Consider the following 6,624-nt stretch of genomic DNA (forward strand, 5'->3'; position numbering starts at 1 on the left):
TGTGTCTTGGCCCAAAGCTGGCGGTTTAAGGAAATGCATGGTTCCTAATCTGCCATCAGAAAAAAGCAAATATGCAGGCAATTTAGGAAAGTGAAAGTGCAACCCCCTGGGGAACGCGTAACTCGGGCTTCAGAGGCGCTCGGAATGTGGAGCCATGTTCTGTCTTCCAGAAAAAAATGCTATCTTTAAGCTGGATCAGGAGCAGATGTGTAGACTTTATCTGCTGAGGTTTTCGTGTTCCTCCAAATCCTTTCTGGCTGGTGTCGGAGCCTCACGGTAGCTCGGCGTGGAAGCAGCGCTGCGGCGCGAGGAAGGAGCTGATTCCCTGTCCCGGCTGATCCTGCCTGTGGAATTTTCTGATTTGCTGGCATATATGAGGGTGCAGGTTGTTGTGGAGGAGGTGGTTTGTAACCTTGGCCTGGCCTCTCGGAACCAAAGGATGCCCACATGGGTGGTTTTGCTATCTGGGGTGATAGAAGGAGAAGAGCCTTTTCCTTCTCATTATTTACTTGACCATTCCTGTGCATGTTATAAGGATGGAAGCTGTAGATTAAATTTTCCTATTAAAAATGAAAAAAGAGAATTTCAGGTTTTATCACCTCTTAGAAATAATTGATAAAACCTGGAAAACTGAATGTTTCTCTTTTAATCCACTGACACAATATGCTCCTTGCGTGGAAATGCATTGCTGCAAAACCCATCTGGGGCAGCATCCCATATTCCCGATGTGTTTGAGGCTTGTGATGCCTCCAGCCATAGGCAGAGTAGGAAGGATCATTCCTACTGATAAATGCTGGGGGATTGTGCCAAATACTTGTCATACATAAGTCAGAGAAACTGTTTGGATGTTGCTATAGGAATTCTCCTCCCCTTGTGCATTGCAACCAGCAGTTACTGTGCTGCTCTGTCATGGAGATGAGTGAGAGGGGGTTGCTGTGGATTCACAAAAGTGTTGGGAAAACAGTGGGATCGTGGGCTCTCGGGCACAGCCTGAAATGGGAGCGTGCTGAGATGCCAAACAGAAGTCAGGTGCCACAAAAGAGGTGCCAGACAGAAACCAGCAGTGCCTGCTGAGCTGTGGAGGTACTGGGTGCAACTCTCACAGGGCTGAGTGTGTGAGATTGGCAGAATCCGGGAGGATGGGAACTGATGGAGCCTGTGGGAAGCACCACCTCTCAGGAGCTTCCCTCTAGATCGCAGCCTCTGTGGGAAGTAAGAGAGAAGCCCAGTGCTTCCCAGAAAGGGGGGGTCATGGCTGGATGTCACCTCGCTGTAGCTCGTGTGGGTGGAGGGCACTGCTGGGCTCATCCATGTGGGGCTGCTCCATGGAAGTGTTCCCGAGCTTTATCTTGCTGCCTTGAAGTGCCCTGGCACGCAGCAGGGGCCTCTCCCTGGCAGCCAGGCCCCTGGCACGGGCAGCACGTCCACTCCTGTTATGAAATCACCTCATAAACTCTGCCAGCTGCCCCGGGGGTGGCTAAGAATCGTTATCTCTGTTCCCGATGGAGCTCTCGCAGCCGACGCTTCTGCGGCACACATGAAAGGTCTGGGCTTCCTCCTCTCTTATCAGGCACCTGTTGTTGTATCCAGACATTACTCACATCCTTGGAGTCACATCTTGTTTTGCATAATTAACACCAACTGCTTTGTTTCCTTCCTCCCCTTGCAGTTCTGCTCTGTGGCCTCACCTGGGTGAGCAGCCTTCAGGGTTATTTTGGGTTTTAACACAAGCGATGGAAATTTGGGAGCACCAGCTTGGGAAGATTTTAGTCAGGTGGAAGGCATGCTCTTTAGTCTTGAACTAGTGCTGCAGCCACGGCCTGTGGTGGGAATTCTGCACCAATTCCTTGTGAGTGGTATAAAAGAACCTGAAGCAAACCTGAACAAAGGTCTGTGCAGCAAATTTGGACTCGGAAAATGGCAAATCATAGAATCCTGGAATGGTTTGGGTTGGGAGGAACCTTAAAGCCCATCTTGTTCCACCCCTGCCATGGGCAGGGACACCTCCCACTGTCCCAGGGTGCTCCCAGCCCCGTCCAGCCTGGCCTTGGGCATATAGATTATATAAGGGTTTTTTGAGGGTTAGGGCGTTATAGTTGTTAATTTTTTGCAATATATCTGGCTTATCTGGCAACTTTAATTCCACCTGAATGTCCCATCTTTTGCTCTTGCTTTTTCGAGTTTTGCTGCTTTGAAGATGTTTCCTGGTTAATGTTTGCTGTGTGCTGGCTGTGTCATCGTCTCAAAAGCTGAACTCAGTATATCAGAGCAATTTGCCTTTCCCTGGCATAAAAAATTCCACTGAGATAAATGCGAATTCTGAAGCTGGGACCTGACCAGGGCTGGGATTTTGGACTGGCTGCTCTGCAGAACTGTGCTTTGCACAGGTAGAACTCCTCAGGGAGAGAGCAGGTCCAGCCTGGTTGTGATGGATGAGCAGGGTTCTGAGGCTGCTGGGATCCTTCCTGCTGCCCAGCTGGCAGAGCAGCAGCGCTCGCTATCAGGCCAAGGCTCTCAGTCTGAGATATGGATTTTCCCATCGTGGGCTCCAGGTCTGAGACTGGACCTGCTGCTCAATCTTCTTGGAAGGGCTGTGGGTTGTTTTCCAACCTGCAGGACTCAGCCACTTGATAGTAGATGAGGGAGGGAAATATTTCACCTGTTTCTGATCGACGCGATCATCTCAAGGACCATAAATTGTGAATATGCCCATATTTTTTTTCCTGAATATTTATTTACAGTTCAGGTCAATAGTCTCCAGAAACACAATTCTGCTTACAAACGAAATTCCTGGGCTGCATTCCCAGGCGTTCCCATGTGACTCGAGCATTTTTAGCAACTAAGTGAACAAATGCAAACGTATTTTCAGGGCAGGGGAAGTGCTGCTATCCACATTCCCTCCGAGTGCCTGGGACCCCTGGGTGTGACCAGGCAGAGGTCCCTTCTGTGGGGCATCCCTGTCTGGGGCCCCTGGCAGGTGTGCCAGGGCAGGCACAGCGACTTTGGCCATCTGCAGCTTAATAATGCCAATGGAAAGGCCCCAGGTGTGGCCAGTGCCCCAGGTGGTACCCTGGCAGGGCACAGCCTCTCTCTGCCGGTCTGGCACAGCTGGGAGTTGTCTTTCCTGTGGATTTCTGGGCCCAAGATAGGTGGATATCTGTTTTTCCAATGCCAGGGAAGAACTGATGCCAGCAGGCAGCACCTGCAGGCTCAGGGCTCTCAGCAGCCATCACTTCACCTGGGACTGAGAAATGAAATTTCACAGGGAGGAAATGGTGTTCCCTGGCAAACAAAGCAGCATTGTGGAAAAGTCCTGACCTTAAAAGTCATGCTGACCACGCAGCATGAGCTTTACAGGTCTTTTGGTGTCTGTGTTGCTGTGGCAGGCCAGTCTGAGCCTGAAAAATCCGGGTATTGGGATTGTTCTCGCTTCTCCAGTCCATGGACCGAGCTACAAATTATTGACAGCAGCCTGAAGAAATGCTGCATCCATCCCTGAAACCCCCAGCTGATATCCAGCTACATTTTGGTCAGAAAACCCTCTAATTCCTTCCTCAAAAGCCACATAACTTTTCACTGCATGGCTTCATGCTGTAATTAATGAACAGCAAACCAAACACTTAAATATCAACCGGTTTTTTGAACGTATACTGAAGTGATCAAAAGCAGACAGCAAATCCATCTTTATTTTGGCAGGAATAAGGTCTGTATCTCCCACCTGAGATAGACAGGGATGCTGATGAGTAACAGCCATGCTGAATTAATGTATCAGCATAAAAGATCAAATAAATTACTGCTACATTCTTGTTTTTCCTCCTTCTGTAGAATTGAGCTTTCCCCAAAACCAAACTATGTCCAAACGATCTCTGAGGTCTCTTCAGGTAAATAATCTGTTGTCAGCCTTCAAACGTTTTTTGTGTCCAATTAGTTTTGATTTGCTGGGGAAGATGTTGGGGCTGTTTCTTTAAGAAAAGCTGAAGTCCTGCAGTGCCAGTGGATAAATCCCTGGGGCTGACAGTGGTTTGATCACCAAGGCACCACCAATGTCTTTTTCCTCTTGCATTTCTGGCCTGAAGTTTATGAAACTTGGAACCAAAAGGCACATATTTAATCCCAGTGTAGCTGCTGCAGTAGTTAAAGGTATTCCTGTGGAGTAATTTCTGTTTTTTCTGAGGTTAAGGTTTAAAATGTAAAGACTTCACTGAGATGATGTCTGTGTGCTGTGGTGGCAGGGGCTGTGCTGGTGGGAAACAATTGGGTTGGGGTTTTTATGCTATAAAATCATTCTGGGTTGTAGCTCTTCGCTGGATGGGTGAGGATTAATTAACTGCATATTTTAAGCAGAGCTCCTCTGGGCCCTGTGACACTGATTTGGTTTGTGGGGCTCCTGTCTCCAGCCCCATGCCGTCGTTTTTAACTGGGTTTGGTTTTTGGTGGATCTGTAACACACATCACAACGGAAAAGGCTGGAATGTAACGTTTCGTTCATGATTTATAACTGCTAAAATAAATTGCAAGCGAAAATACTCCTCCAAGTTAAAGTTCCTTTAGGGAAGTGCCATTCCTTGAGGAACTGGTGTGAGTTTGTCCCAGATTAAGGTTTGGTGTGAATGGTCCAGGGGGCTGATGGTGGTTGTGGGGCCCTGATGGAGCTTATGGGGGGCTTGCACCTCACCCCAGCCCCACACGGACGAGGGCGAATCTGTCTCTCCCTGCAAGATCAGCTCTGATTCCCCTGGTTTTCCGTCCCTCATGTGTTTACTCCTCCACAGGGCACAGCAGTAGAACAAAATCTACCCGACCCTTCCCTCTTTGAAGTATCACTGGGTATTACAGAGTCACATAATTGTCTGTAATTACCATATTCTAACACTTAAATATTTTCCTGACTAATTTCCTCCTGTCTCTGCTTTGAAAATACCCAGATTATATCCATTAAAAAGTTACAGACTGGAAAATATGCAATTTCAAAGGAAATTTTTTTTTGCACTTAAACCCCACTTTTCTTTGTGGCCTTAACCTGTTGCCTCTGACAGAATTACTGGGGTTTAGTGTTCTGTTGTGGTTTAGTTTTTTCTTTAAAAGCCCCACCAGCCCACAGCCCCTCATGCTGTATATCAGGATGTTATGACAGCTCTGCTGGGCTGAGTCCAGCAGTCGATGCTCTGTCAAAATACCCATCATTTCCTGTAGTTTTGCCTAATTAATGGTGCAGTAATGTGGAAACTTAGAACAGCACCAGAAGGAAAAGTAAATGTTAAATGATTTGCCTTTAATGGATCTCAAAAGCATCTCTTTTTTGCCTTTTTTTTTTCTTTTTTCCTCATGAGCTGTTTTTCAGGCACCTTCGTCCTCTCTGCTGTTCCTGGTTCCCTTCAGTTTTCTTCCTTCCTACAAGTGGGGGGCTCACCAGTGTCAGGGACTTGCAGCACAAAGAACACCAGCTCAACACCTGGGAGGGGATGCATTTCCTTAGCACAGTGATTAGCCCTGGCTGCTGGAGAACAAAAGCAGATAGTATTTGAAATTAATGTGACTAATTCAAATTCACTCGATAGCATCCTGTTGTTTCTGTCTCTCCTTAGCTTTCAGATCTTCAAATAGGATCCAGGTAGTTTGGTTAAAGCATCTCCAGAGTCTCCTTTTCCTGTTGGGGTGGGGAGGGAAAGGGAGGCTGTGTGGTTGGAACAGGTGGAAAGGTGGGCATGGAATGACAGGACACAGGGAATGGCTCCCACTGCCAGAGGGCAGGGTTAGATGGATAGGAAGGAATTGTTCCCTGGGAGGGTGGGCAGGCCCTGGCACAGGGTGCCCAGAGCAGCTGGGGCTGCCCCTGGATCCCTGGCAGTGCCCAAGGCCAGGTTGGACATTGGGGCTTGGAGCAGCCTGGGACAGTGGGAGTTGTCCCTGCCCATGCAGGGGGTCAGAATGGATGAGTTTTAAAGTCCCTTCCAACCCAAACTGTCCTTGAATTCTCTTGCATTTCTTTTGAAATGGGAAGTAAATTAAACCATAGACAACGAACAGGATCGAATTGATGAAGGAAAGGCCTGTGCAGTGCAGGAGGGTTCCTCACCTGGGCACCCTGCAGAGCCCTGCTGGGGTCGGGGGGAGCCTCCCCAGCCCGGGGTGAAGGGCACCAGCTCTGCCAGGAGCCAGGAGGGCGCCGGGCCGGGCGTGGGGGGCTGGCTGATCCTCTTTTACGGTGTTTTGGTTCTCTGAAAAATATTTTGTTGTGAGAAACACCAGATGGATGTGAACGTTCTCAGGGGTGGAGGGAACAAGGGGAGGGAGAAAGTTAGTCATCGTCCTGGCAAGCGAGAGCCAGCGAGGACAAGCACTGGATGATGCACAGGGCAAAAATAGCCCAAGTTCCAAATGGAATGGGATGTGACGGCCGAGTTCCTCCGAGGGAAAACACTCCCGAGTCCTTGGGCACGTCTTCGCTGGCGTTTGGTGCAGAGCCGTGTAGGGCCTTTGCTTATCTGGGGGACAAACGGACAATGCTTGGGAAACAGGGAACTAGGGAGGAGAAACTGGTGTGAAAATAAGCCTTATGCCTTACTGGTCTGAAATTTTGGGAATTTCGAGACTTATCTTTCAGTCCAGTCTAAACCCCCACTC

The sequence above is a fragment of the Corvus brachyrhynchos genome, unplaced genomic scaffold (assembly GCF_000691975.1).
Source record: "Corvus brachyrhynchos isolate BGI_N302 unplaced genomic scaffold, ASM69197v1 scaffold21, whole genome shotgun sequence".
NCBI classification, from domain to species: domain Eukaryota; kingdom Metazoa; phylum Chordata; class Aves; order Passeriformes; family Corvidae; genus Corvus; species Corvus brachyrhynchos.